The following is a 13,730-nucleotide window of genomic DNA, read 5'->3' as shown; positions in this document are numbered from 1 at the left end:
TTTTACTTCCACTTTTTTTTTTTTCCTTCTGCCTGAATACTTTTCTTTAACATTTCTTAAAGAGTAGGTATACTGTCAGTGAGTTTGAGAAAATTATTTCTCCTTTACCTTTGAAGGATATTTTTGCATAGTGCAAAATTTTGGGTTGACCTTTTTTTTTTCTTTTAACACTTTAAAAATTTCATTACATTTTCTTCCATGGTTTCTGTTGGGAAGTTTGCTATAATTCTTGCTCTTTCTTTTTTATTTTTGGCCATGCTGCTGGCCATGTGCAGAATCTTAGTTCCCAGATCAGGAATCAAGTCATGCCCCTTGCAGTAGAAGTGAGGAGTCTTTAACCATTGTACAGAGAAGTCCCTGTAATTCTTTTTGCTCCTCTCTAAGCAGTGTATCTTTTGTTTTCCATAAGTGCTTTTTAGATTTTCTCTTTGTCTTTGGTTTTTAGCATTTTGACCTTGATATGCCTAGGTATGTGTGTGTGCATGTTTGATTATTGTTATTTATCCTGTTTTTAAATCACAAATAAGATCTTTTGTTTGTCACCGTTAAAAGTCTGCATTTTAAACAGATTCTTGAACTGCTGGCTCATATCCTTCAGCTCATTCAACTTTAGCACCTGTCTCATCCCCAGTGGCTTTTCCAGAACTACTAATTTCACCATTAGCTCCATGAGTTTTCCCAATTTAAACTTGAACTTTTTTAGCATTTTTACTTTTCTAATGAAGACATCACAGAGCACATAAAGAGATTGGCAAGCCTTTTCTATGTCTTTTCCAGTGGTGTCTGAAATCAGTTTATTAACCATCTTTTCCAAGTCACTTGTCTGCACCTCTTGGGTAATGATTTCCATCATCTTCTTGTGGATCTGGCGCACCTGCTGGTGCTGGGCCTAAGAAGTCTTCTGAGTCTGGTTACTGTGATTTTCTGTGTAAAACTCACACAGAACAGATGAATCAAGTAACCATTGGTAGTCGTACATTAATGTGAGCTTCAATAATGGTCTGCCATTTTTTAACTATGGAGCACATTTTGTCACAGGTAAGATCCATGCCATGGAAATTAGTCAGGAAGTTTTTGCCCTGAACATCCACAATAATTAACTTGAATTTTCTAAATGCAATTTCATCATTTTGCAGGTCAACAAGACTCACTTCAAAAACACAACCCTTGAGGCCATCAGATGAGATTTTGGTGCCTTGAGTTCTCGTGACCAGTGTTTTCCTGATATTTCTTATATTGAACTTAGCTGGTGCTTTCAGATCATACCAGTCTTTATTAGAAAATGGGTCAACCACTTTCTTCATGGTTGCCTTTTTGCCTCCTTTTGTAGGGCACTTATTCTTACTGACCACCATGGTGCTGCTCAGAGAACCAAAAGGGCTATTTATCCTATTAGTGCTATCTGAGTTTGTTGGATCTAGGCCTTGGTTTGTTGTTTGTTGTCTGTCACTAATTTTGGAAAATTGTCAGCCATTATTCTTCAGCCCTCTTGTTCTTTTTTTTTTGCCTTCTAGGATTCTAGTTTTGTGTATAATATACCATTTCATAGTGTTCCTCTGCCCTTAGCTTCTCTGTTCCTTTTTTGTTGTTGTTCTTTTTTTTCCCTTCTCTTTGCATTTCATTTTGGTAATCTGTGTTGACTTGTCTTTTGCTGGTTTGCATTGTTTCTGACAAAAAGTCTACTCTACCTTATGTGTCTTTTTGCTCTATCTACTTTTAAGATTTTCCTTTAATCTCTGCTTTTTAGCAATTTGATTGTGATACACTTTGGTGTGTTATTCTTGTTTCTTCTTTTTAGGTTTTTATGGGTTTATAGTTTTCATTTAATTTAGAAGTTTGGACCATTATATTTTCCTTCTCCCATCCTGTTTTGGCACCAATTACTCATATAGTAGGATGCTTAATATTGTCTAATGGCTCTGTGATGCTCCATTAAATTTTCTTGAGTCTTTTCCCTCCTTATATATGTCATTTTATGCCATTAATTTTTTGCAGTGCCTTAAATTCAGTATACTTTTCAGTTATTATGTTTTATTTCTAGAAATTAAGTTTGTTTCTTTTTATATCTTTTATATTTCTAATTTTCACTCCTTTGCTTTCTTTTGTCTTCTTAAATATATAGACAATATTTTAAAACAATTTTTTAATTTCTGTGGCTACTACTTTAATCATCTGTGTCATTTCTGTCTGTTTCTGTTTATTTATTTTTCTGCTGCTTATGGGTCATCTTTTTTTTTTTTTTCTTTGTGTGCTAGTAGTTTTAAACTGGATATCAGAAATTTAAAATTTTACATTGTTGAATGCTGGATAGTTTGATATTCCTTTAAATATTATTTGTCTTTTTGAGAGATGAAGTTAAGGTCCTTGGGATCAGCTTGATTTTTTTCAAGTTTTCTTTTAAGTTTTGTTAGAATAGTCTATGACTAATTTGACTTCTCTGTTGTAGCAATACCTTTCTGAGGCAATACTTTTCTTTTTCTGTACCCTTCTTACTAGAAGCCTTGTATGTTATGAGGTCTTTTCAGTTGCCCAGAATGTGAATTATTCCTGGTCCTGTGTGTACTGTGCTGATTGTTTTACTTATTCCTTCCTGGTGGTTCTTTTCCTTACCTTGGTAGTTTTCTCACATATGCAAGGATGTCACTACTGGAGCTCATGTTCTTTGTGTAACTCCCTCCTCTCCTGTATGCTGCAAATTTAAGTTGCCTTGGCCTCTTGTAGCTCTGAACTCTGTGTCATCAACTCAATAAGACTGCTGAGTTCTGTTTTGGTTCCTTGTTTTGTACTACAAGCCTAAAAGTTCTCTCCAGGTATGGATGGCAAATGATAGGGCTCATCTTGTTTGTTTTTCCTTCTTTAGGAATCACTGTGCTGTGCTTTATGTTTTTATGTCAGAAAGCATTGTTTCGTGTACCTTGGTCCTTTTAAAAAGTTATTCAAGGTAAGGGGGTTAATGTGGTTTCTGTCATTCTAGCATAGCTGGATACTGGAATTTGTGATATGATTTTGAGTTTCCCAGAATGTCTCCCTGTCACCAAATAGATTCCTGACTGCCTTTCAGGAGGTTTATAATTCCATTGTTAAATAATCATTAATTTGGCTGCTTTGGAATTTGAATATTCTGTTAAGATGCAAACATGCCTCATAGGAAAAGAAACATGGCGCACAAGTACCTCAATGAATCAGAATATTAGCATTGACATATATAAATACTATGTGTAAAATCGATAGCTAGTGGGAACCTGCTGTGTAGCACTGGGAGCTCAATTCAGTGCTCTGTAATGATTTAGAGAGGTGGAATTTGGGGGATAGGAGGAAGGCTCAAAAGGGAGGGGAATATACATATACATACAGCTGATTTTTTCCCTTTGTTGTATAGCAGAAACTAATGCAACATTGTAAATTAATTATATTCCAATAATAAAATTAAAAAATAAATATTTATGGGGCACCTGAAAGCATAGAAATGTTAAGGAAATAAAGCTCTGGGTACCTGGACTCACAAACTACTTGTGAACCCTGCCCAACTTATTTAGCTTGTCTGGGCCCAGTTTTATCATTTGTAAAATATAGGGGAGGTGAATTAGGGGATTAGTTGGAATATGGATTAGTTGGCCTCTGGCTGAGAGCAGAAGTAGGCCAGTGCCTTACTCTTTAAGGAACTTAAATATAGTTGGAGAGACACAACTAAATTTCCTTAAAACTCTAGCAAATCATAAAGGACAATTTAGTAGAATGTTATCTGTGCCAAGTGCTATGAGAGTTCAGATATTACCATAATATCTGAACCTAAGAGAGTAATATGTAAGGTCTGAAGGAGTAAGATAAGGCTTTGTGGCAAGGCAAAGGTGAAACTCAACTTGTTCCTTGAATGATGGATGTTTTTGGATAAACCAAAGGGGACAAAGGTAAGGGGAATAAGATGTTCACTTTTGCTAGAAAATTTTCATTGTCTAATGAAAGTTTAATTTTCTGAGACTGGATCAATTTCAGGATGTTTATGAAAATGGATATGATTGTTCTTTTCTCTATATCACTAAGAGATAACAACAATTAACATTTTAATAATGGTTATCACTGTTGATTATTTTGAGATTGTTATAGTGTTTTTCAGAGTTAGGAGTTTTGCAGTCACTTCCTAGTGTTTCTTAAACAAATCATAAATTTTGTACCTCAAATAAAACTAGTTACTAATGTTCCTCATTATTACTCATCCCCTTGATTTCTTTTGTGTTCCTTATCTTGGTTAAAGGCATCGTCTCCTACCTTATCTTATCCTACCTTATCTCTTAAGGAAAATTTTGAACTATTTTTTATTCTTTTCTGAGCCTAGTCTCCCATATTCATTTGGCCATCAGATATCATAAGTCTTTAACTTAGGCCTTTAACACAGGTATACGTGCATACATGTGTGCTAAGTCACTTCAGTTGTGGCCGACTCTTTGTGACCCTATGGATTGTAGCCCGCCAGGCTCCTCTGTCCTTGGGATTTTCCAGGCAAGAATACTTGTTGGAGTGGGTTGCCATGCCCTCCTCCTCCAGGGGATCTTCTCTACCCAGGGATCTAACCTGGGTCTCCTGCATTGGCAGGCAAGTTCTTTTACCACTAGCGCCACCTGGAAAGCCCCTAACATAGGTGTAGTAGTCTAATTCTGAAATCCTCTTTCTTGCTACTGTGCTGCCAGCCCTTACCATTCCCTTGGAATACTGTGACATATTAATAGACTCTGCTCCCCAGCTCTCCTAATAACATTTTTCATACTACTATCAGAATTATTTTTGTGAATAGTCTTCAATAGGTAAGTCACTTATTTGATTTACAGTCTCTGACATCTCTCCAGTGCTTGGAAGATAAAACTAGAACCTTAAGGGTACTCAAGTCTTAGTATTCTAGGTATGATATATGGAAAAGGGAGAATAATCCAAAGAGGAAGGAGAATTAGCAAAGACATGAAAATATATATGTCCTGGGATTCTCTATCGGATAGACTTCCATTTTTCCTTTAGTCAAGACTTGGCTAAGAAGTCAACCCCCTTTATCACACACTCCTGAATTCATCCTTTCCCTTTATTTTGCAGATTATAAGTGCATATTACATTGAATCAGAGTTACTTCTGTTCTTACTTGTGTACATAGTAGTAGGCTGTGAATTCCATGAGGGTAGGGACAAACATTTATTCATCTTTGAATTCCCATTGTTTAATATAGTGTGTTGAGCACTATATCCAGGCCAGAATATTGGAGCGGGCAGCTGTTTTCCTTCCCCAGGGGATCTTCCCAACCAAGGGATCAAACCCAGGTCTTCTGCATTGCAGAAAGATTCTTTACCATCTGAGCCACCGGGGAAGCCCTGAGTACATTGTAGGAGCTGATATATTTGTGTGAATTGATCATCAGTATAGATAACAAACACTCTTGAAAGTCTGGTCCGTTCCAGGACTCCAGTTCTGTAGGTCCCCTGAGGCTGCCACTAGGAGGCTCCAAAGCCATCCACATGAAGAAATTTGGTTTGCTTCCAAGTTAGACAAGGAACTGATGATGCTTGATAAATCCTTATCAAAAGTTCAGATGTCTAAACTTTTATTTTGATTTATTTAGAATTCTGTTTTGTTTTCTGGTTGACTTTGACATTTAGCAGCTTTGGACTACACATTACCCTTTGGAGAACTTTAAACCTAAATGATGTAAGTCAAGGATATAAACATTCTAGTCCTAGTTAGTCTACCCATACCATGGGGGATGTCAACTTTCAAAGAAGCTAAGTTAGTTTCTCCAGGCACAAAATGAAGACAAATGCTACTGACTCTATTCCAGTGCCTAACTAAGTATTTCTTCACTTCATCAAAAAGTATGCAGTAAGTATAATTGTTGGTACCTGTCCTTACCTATCATTTTAATATATCAGATTCCAATAGAAGTAGCCATCTAAGATTATTACTGCTCAGTCAACAATTATGCCAGACTGTTGGCTTTAGTTGGTGTCATTACTGCTGCTTTGGTGCAGTAAATTCCAAATCATTAGCAGGTTCTCTTTAGAAACTTCTTGATATTGGGATCATCTTAGAGCTTTTGAGTGGATTTTATTGTTTGGGTATGAGGAAGAGAGGCGCTGTTTGTGTAGTTATTAATAACACTGATCGCTTCACATACCTCTCCCTTCACTTTCCACATCTAACACCTGTCTTTTCTTCATGCCCGAGTTCATCTTCTATGAGAGTTTTTCCAGGATGTAGCATTCTCTTTTTTCCCCCCTGAATTTAGACTAACTAAATCTTAGAGTAGGAAGAACTTTAGTTCATGTAGTCCAGTATTCTACCCAAAGTGTGACATATCAAGTGAGGGTAAAAACAACCCCAGATTTGTTGAGTAAATCAGCAAAGCCTTGGTTTTGGCCAAGGCTGATTATGTCGCTTTTCTTGTCCAAGCCCAGTCCTTTTCTGAGAACTACTACATTGCTTCAAGTTGTGTGTATCACTGCTAATAGCTATTTATTATTACATAGTCCTTCCATGAGGCTTAGTTGCCGTGAGGCAACTTATTTAGCACTTTTGTGAGGAATCAATCAGGTCAAACAAAATAACTCTATAGATGGAATCTTAGCAATTGCAGATGAATGAAAAGTAGATGTTCTATATTCTTATACTTTGTATAGATTAGTATTAGATCCAGTTCTGAAGGATTCTCACTTGAAAATAGACTTCAGGTTAATAGGGTGTAAGCTCTCTTGTACAGATGAAAAATCAGAGCTGTGCTCAATTTTGTGAGGCTGTCCTTAGAAATATCTAGCAGATGAATGATTTATGCTGAGTTATTGTGGGAAGTCTCTGCTTCTGGGTTCAGCCTTTAGCCCAATTGTATTGCATGTTTTCATGAACATTCTTGGGATGAAACCATGGTGTCTTCATCTGGGAATGATGTAAAATTAGAGAAATACTATACACCACAGAGTAGGAAGACAGCTGGAGCGGAGCCTTATATATTCATGGACTTCTGCCAAGTATCCATATATATTTGCATACATTTAGTAGAAGTGGATAAAAATACTTGCTGAGGCAGATTCTTCCAGGGTGTCATTTATTCTGTTAGGTGTCCCAGTGGGAAGAGCACCAGCAGTTAGGAGGCCCTGTTCTAATCACTGCTTGGTACAAACTGCTGTGCAGTCAAAACGTTGGGGAAATCACTTCATCCATGACCCCATTCTCTTATCTGTGAAGTTTGAGGATATTCTACTCTCTACCCATCCCTCTCAGCAAAGTACAGCCTGCAGGCCAAATCTTGCAACCACTTGTTTTTGTCAAGTTTTATTGGAGTATGCTACTGCTAAGTCACTACAGTCGTGTCTGACTCTGTGCGACCCCATAGACAGCAGCCCGCCAGGCTCCCCGGTCCCTGGGATTCTCCAGGCAAGAACACTGGAGTGGTTTGTCATTTCCTTCTCCAATGCATGAAAGTGAAAAGTGAAAGTGAAGTCGCTCAGTCGTGTCTGACTCTTAGTGACCCCATGGACTGCAGCCTACCAGGCTCCTCTGTCCATGGGATTTTCCAGGCAAGAGTTCTGGAGTGGGGTGCCATTGCCTTCTCCATTATTGGAGTATAGCCATGCTCATTTATTTATGTATTGTCTATGGCTGCTTTTGCATTACATTAGCCGACTTGAGTAGTGCAACAGAGGCTATGTGGCCCACAAAACCTAAAATATTTGCTGTCTGGCTCTTTATAGGAAAAGACTGCCAACTCTGACTCTAGAGCATATTTGAAAAAATTGGTGAGGGAAGAGGGGTGGTTCAGGCATCAAGACTAGGGATGCTATTGGTATCTAGTTGGTTGAGGCTAAGAATGTCAAATGTTCTGTGAGGCATGACATAATGAAGAACTGTCTTACATGAAATTCTAATAGTCCCTCCTAGGAATTTCTTTCCTATTTTTAATTCCAAGGAGAACCACTTTGGAAAGCTGTGTCAACTCTTTTAGGCCACTAAAATAGCAGTTTCCCAAGTTAAATGGGTAGGTTAGGAATTTTTTTTTAACAACTTCCCATAACTTGAAAAACAATATACACCAAGAATCTAAATCAATTATTATGCTTAATATTATGGTAAAATGTTAGAATCATTTTTCTTAATATCAGGAAGAAGACAACAATGCCCGTAGGTCACCACTGTACTGGAGGTTATAGCCAGCAGAATAATGTCAAGAACTTTGAAGGATCTGAAATTTTACCCTTCTTGTAAGCTAACACAGTAACTTGCCAGTTTTATGAATGTTGACAGAAGATATGAGACTCCTGTGTAAAACAAAAAGGAGTTTATTTTTTATAGCAATAGCAGTGGCCAGAGTATCAGCAAATTTTTGTGTTGTTTTTCTGAGTCCAAATTTCCATAGAAAAATGGGAAGACTGCTAGGTGATACTTGAACATGCAATGGGTTATATAACCGGAGGGTAACTCTAGATTAGGCTTCCCAAGTAGAGCTGTGCTAAAGAATCGACCTGCCAGTGCAAGAGATGCAAGAGATTCAGGTTTGATCCCTGGGTTGAGAAGATCCCCTGGAGGAGGAAATGGCATCCTAATCCAGTTTTCTTGCCTGGAAGGTTCCATGGACAGAGGAGCCTGGCGGGTAATAGTCCATGGGGTCATAAAGAGTTAGACACGACTGAGCATGCACACACAACCATGAGATTAGGGAACCTGAATCATTCATAGTGAGGAGTAAACAGGCATGCTCTTTATTTAGAGGGGAATATTATCTTTATTGCATTGGACATTTAAGTATGCCTGCCCTTTGCTCTGAAGTGAGGCACTGTCTCTTTCTTGTAAGACTGTTAAATATACAAATACCTTTGAAAAGATAACGTGGAACAAAGGCAGCCAGCGTCACTGATTGTAAGGTAAGCAGAAATGCAGGAGTTCCATGTCTTTCAACAAATAGGAAAAGTAAATAAATAAAATATGCAAGAAGAAGGAATAAACAACCTTGTTTTTATTAGCAGATGTGTGATTGTTTACCTAGTGAATTTATAAACTTCTAGTCTCAAATGGCTAGAAATAATAAGAGAGTTCATTGAGATTGCTGAATTCATGCTCCAAATAGCAAAACCATGTGCATTTTTATAAACTAGGGACAAAAGTTAGAATATATTATAAAAAGATACTATTTATAAAATCAAAAGCTATACTATCTTTGAATATATCTAAGAAATATTTTGCCGAATTTAAATAGAGTATATTGTAAAATTTATTGAAAAATGGAAGAGAAGCTTACATGGAGATGCAAAATGTCATGGATAGAAAGACTGAGTATCTTTAGTTTATAAATTTAATGCAATTTAAACTCCTACAAGCTTTGCGTGTGTGTTTGTGTGGGTGTGTATGGTGAGTGTGTAACTTACTTAACAGATTGATCATCTCAAAATATGTAGAGAAAGCATTTGATAAGATTTAACATTCATTCATGATATAGGCTCTTAGTAAACTAGGAAGAATAAGGAACTTCCCTAACCTGAAAAAAGGTATCTAAAAAATGCTATGGTAACATTATTCTTAATAATGAAAGACTGAATACTATTCATCTGAGATTGAGAAGGAGGCAAGATGTTCACTCTCACCACTCGTATCCAACTTCATACTTGCACATAGTGCATTACAGCAAGACAGTGAAAAAGCATGCAGTTCGGAAAGGAAGACATAAAGCTATCTCAGTGTGCAGATAACATGATGATTTACCTTAGGAAATCTCAACGAATCTATTAAAAATTTCCCAGAACTAATAATAAGTTTACCAAGGCTGCAGGAAAGGTAGACATAAAACTGTCTCTGTTTGCAGATAACATGATAATGTATATTGGAAAAAACCCAAAGAATCTATAAAAAATTCCTAGAACTAACAGTGAGTTTACCAAGGCTGTAGGATAGAATGTTAATGTACAGAAGTGAATTATGTTTCTATAAAATGAACATTAGAATCTGAGATTTCAAAAAAGGACATATATAATAGCACCAAAAGGTATAAATCTAACAAAATGTATATTTATGCTGAAAACTGTAAAACAGAGGTGGAAGAAGTCAAATATATGAAGAGAGAGAGAGAGAGAATGTGTTCATGGATTAGAGGACTCAATATTGGTAAGACATCAATTCTCTCTAATATGTAATCAACATATGTAACTCAATCCCTATCAAAATCAAATAAAACTCTTCTATAGGTGTGTGTAATATGTGTGTGTGTGTGTGTGTGTATGGGTGCTTAGTCACTTCAGTAGTGTCCAGCTCTTTACGACTCTATGGACTGTAGCACACCAGGCACCTCTGTCCATGGGATTCTCCAGGCAAGAATACTGGAGTGGGTTGCCATGCCCTCCTCCAGGGAATCTTCCCAACCCAGGGATCGAAACTGCCTCTCCTGAATCTCCTGCATTGCAGGCAGATTCCTTACCACTGAGCCACTGGGGAAGCCCGTATGTATGTGTGTGTGTGTGTATATATATATATACACACACATGCACAGTTAAAATAAAGCTTCTTAGGTCAGCTCCTTTTTTTTTCTTCCCAAGCCTTTAGTGTGGTTGTGTCATTCATTGTAATAGAGTTAGATTCATTTGTAAATCTACATTCCATATGTATATACACACACATATATATGTAATATATATTATATTTTAAACTTTATGACAAGTTTATAATACTTATTACACACGGACACACACAGGAATTAGAATAGGCCAAAAATATCTGAAAAAGAAGAACAAAGTTCTTTGAAATTCACATTTTTCAAGACATTATAAAGCTACAATTATCAAGATATAAAGTTTGATAACTTTATCAAAGTTATCAAGTTATAAAGCTACATAGATCAGTGGAACAGAATAGAGAGCTTAAAAGTAAATGCACACAAGTGTTGTGAACTTATTTTTGACAAGCGTGTAAAGGCAGTTCCAGTGCCATTTGTTTTGGAAGGAATAATTGGAAGGAAGTTCTGTGAAAAGATGAACCTTAATACATACCTCATACTTTATATAAAAATTAACTCAAAATTGATCATATACTTAAATATAAAACACAAAACCTACACAACTTCTAGACGAAAAAGTAGGAGAAATGTGTGTGGCTTTGGAGTTAGTGAAAACTTTAAAAATAACTATCAAAAGTATGATCCATAGAATAAAAAATTGATATATTAGACTATAAAAACTAAAAACTTGCTGTGTGAAATACCCTATGAAAAGAAGTGAAGCCACAGACTGGAAGCAAATATTTTTAAAAATCACAAATTTGATAAGAGATTTATATCCAGAACTCACAAAGAACTTTTAAAATTAAAGAAGGTTAGAAGCTGAATTAAAAAGTGGACAAAAGATATGAGCAGATACTTCACCAGAGAAAATATTTAGATGGAAAATAAGTATATAAAATATGTTCAACATCATTATCATTAGGGAGTGGAAATTAAAACCACAATGAGATCCTGTTTCAAATCTATTAGAATGTCTTATCAAACAAAATTGGCAATGCCAAGTGCTATTGAGGATGTGGAACAGTAAGAACTCTCCTACATTATTGGTGAGAATGCTAATTATACACCCACTTTGGAAAAAATTTAGTAGTTTCCTATAAAGCTAAACATCCATTTATCATATGACAATCTAGTCTTGCTCTTAAATGACTCAAGTCAGTTGAAAACTTGTATCTACAGAAAAAGCTGTATTGTAGATGAATGGGTCAGTAAACAGTGGTACATCCATTCAGTGGAATACTGTTCAGCAATATAGAATAATGAACTATTGATTCACAACAACATAGATGAATCCTAAATGCATTTAGCTAAGTGAATGAAGACATATCCCAAAGACTAAATGTTGTATGACTCCATTAATAGGACATTCTGGAAAAAAAATGAACTGTAGGGCCCAAAACCCAAAATCAAAAAACAACAAATCAGTTTGCTAAGGGGTGAAAATGGAGAAAGGGATTGATAATGAAGGAGTGGCATGAGGGAGCTTCTTGGGTAATCAGACTGGTTTATGTGGTAATGTGCTAGTGGATACTTGATTATATGTGCAACTATCAAAACTCATAGAAATGTTACACCACAAAGTGAATTTTACTGTCCTCAAATTTTAAAAAATCAACCAGGGTGATGGGAAACTAAAAATGGAATTTACAAATGAATCTTACCTCTATTACAATGAATGACACAACTACACAAAACGCTTGAAGAAGACAGGATTATTAATAAGAAACTTTATTTTGACTGAATTCTGCAAGACTAATGAAAAAAAGTACTGAACAAAACCACTGAACTGTAGTTGACAAATTTGTTTCTCCAAGCAATGTGTGTGTGCTAAGTCCCTTCAGTAATGTTCAACTCTTTGTGATCCTATGGACTGTAGCCCCCCAGGCTCCTCTGTCCATGGGATTCTCTAGGCAAGAATACTGGAGTGGGTTGCAGTGCCCATCTCCAGGGGATGGAACTCTTGTCTGTTGCATTGGTAGGCAGGTTCTTTACCATTAGCATCACTTGGGAAGCCCTCTCATAGGGTTATGGAATAGCAATTCTGAAGCTGTTTTTAATTGCTGTTGAACAGATAAGTAAATACAGTAGATGGCAAGCAGGTTTCTCACTATTAGAGAAAAAAATGACAAATGGGAATTCTAGAATGAATCCTTTGGTATCAGATTGGATTTGGAGGCATCTGTATGAACTAATGTATTCTATTCCCCCGTCTCCCTGCTTTTAATGTTTATACAGGTAGATAGATACAGAAATAAATATGGACGTGTGGGCATATATCAGTTGTATATACATATGAATTTCCTATCTCCTACTGAGAAGGACCTAGAAGTAGTAATACCCTAATAGTAATGAGCACATGTTGTGCCTAGATGTTGATTTTTAAGTTGTTGTTGTTCAGTAGCTCAGTCGTGTCTGAATGAGTCAGCTCTTCGCATCAAGTGGCCAAAGTATTGGAGCTTCAGCTTCGGCATCAGTCCTTCCAATGAATGTTCAGGATTGATTTCCTTTAGGCTTGACTGGTTTGATCTCCTTGTTGTCCAAGGGACTTTCAAGAGGCTTCACCAACAGAATCAGGGCTTTTGGAGAAGAGTATGATTCCAGAACTGGGGCAGGGAAAATACAAGGTGACCCTGGAACATTTGCAGTGTTAAAAAAAGTAAGAAAGTGCTTTAAAAAAATGATAGTATGTCAGAAAGACACAGAAGTTAACCTCAAAGTGCTCCAAATAGCTAAAGCTGGAACAACTTGTGTAACAGAATAGGTAAATATGATGATATGAAGAATAAAACACCTATGAATTCATGATAATATAAACAGTGGTTGCATAAATTAGGAGAAGGGACAGCTCTTCTCTTACAGGAGAATTCCAGTTAATAAATGTAGATGGAATGAGAAAAATGAGAAGTCACAACTAGAATACCAGAGGAATAATTGTAGGCAAGATTCACTGATGAATGCTAAAATTATTGAGTAGAAGTTTATAGAAAAATGTAGCATTGCATAGCCTCAAATAGTTTCTCCTATAAAATTTTCATTTAGTTGTCCAGGTATGAGATACATGGTATTAACTGAATTGAAAAGAAGAGGACAACTTTAAGACATTTTGACGCCAAAGTGGATAAACTCAGTGACTTGAAGGGAAAGGGAGAGAGAGGAATTCCGAGATGAGTGGGGATCAGAGACTAGAATATTAGGAAAGTATATAGTTGACTAGGTCAGG

General features: G+C 36.5%; 1 protein-coding gene and 1 pseudogene across 13 annotated transcripts in view; one reads left to right on the top strand and one right to left on the bottom strand.

The window, feature by feature from the left end:
• Positions 1–13,730, top strand: part of HPSE2 (heparanase 2 (inactive)) — a 715,384-nt gene that overhangs the window by 33,222 nt on the left and 668,432 nt on the right. The gene's annotated exons all lie outside the window — the stretch shown is intronic.
• Positions 561–1,452, bottom strand: LOC147344148 (small ribosomal subunit protein eS1 pseudogene; annotated as a pseudogene).

Source organism: Bos grunniens, chromosome 26 (genome assembly GCF_055505025.1).
Source record: "Bos grunniens cultivar Pamir isolate PY7600 chromosome 26, Bosgru_T2T1.0, whole genome shotgun sequence".
NCBI lineage: Eukaryota > Metazoa > Chordata > Mammalia > Artiodactyla > Bovidae > Bos > Bos grunniens.
Note: the sequence above shows the minus strand (reverse complement) of the source record. Positions and strands in the feature narration are given on the sequence as shown.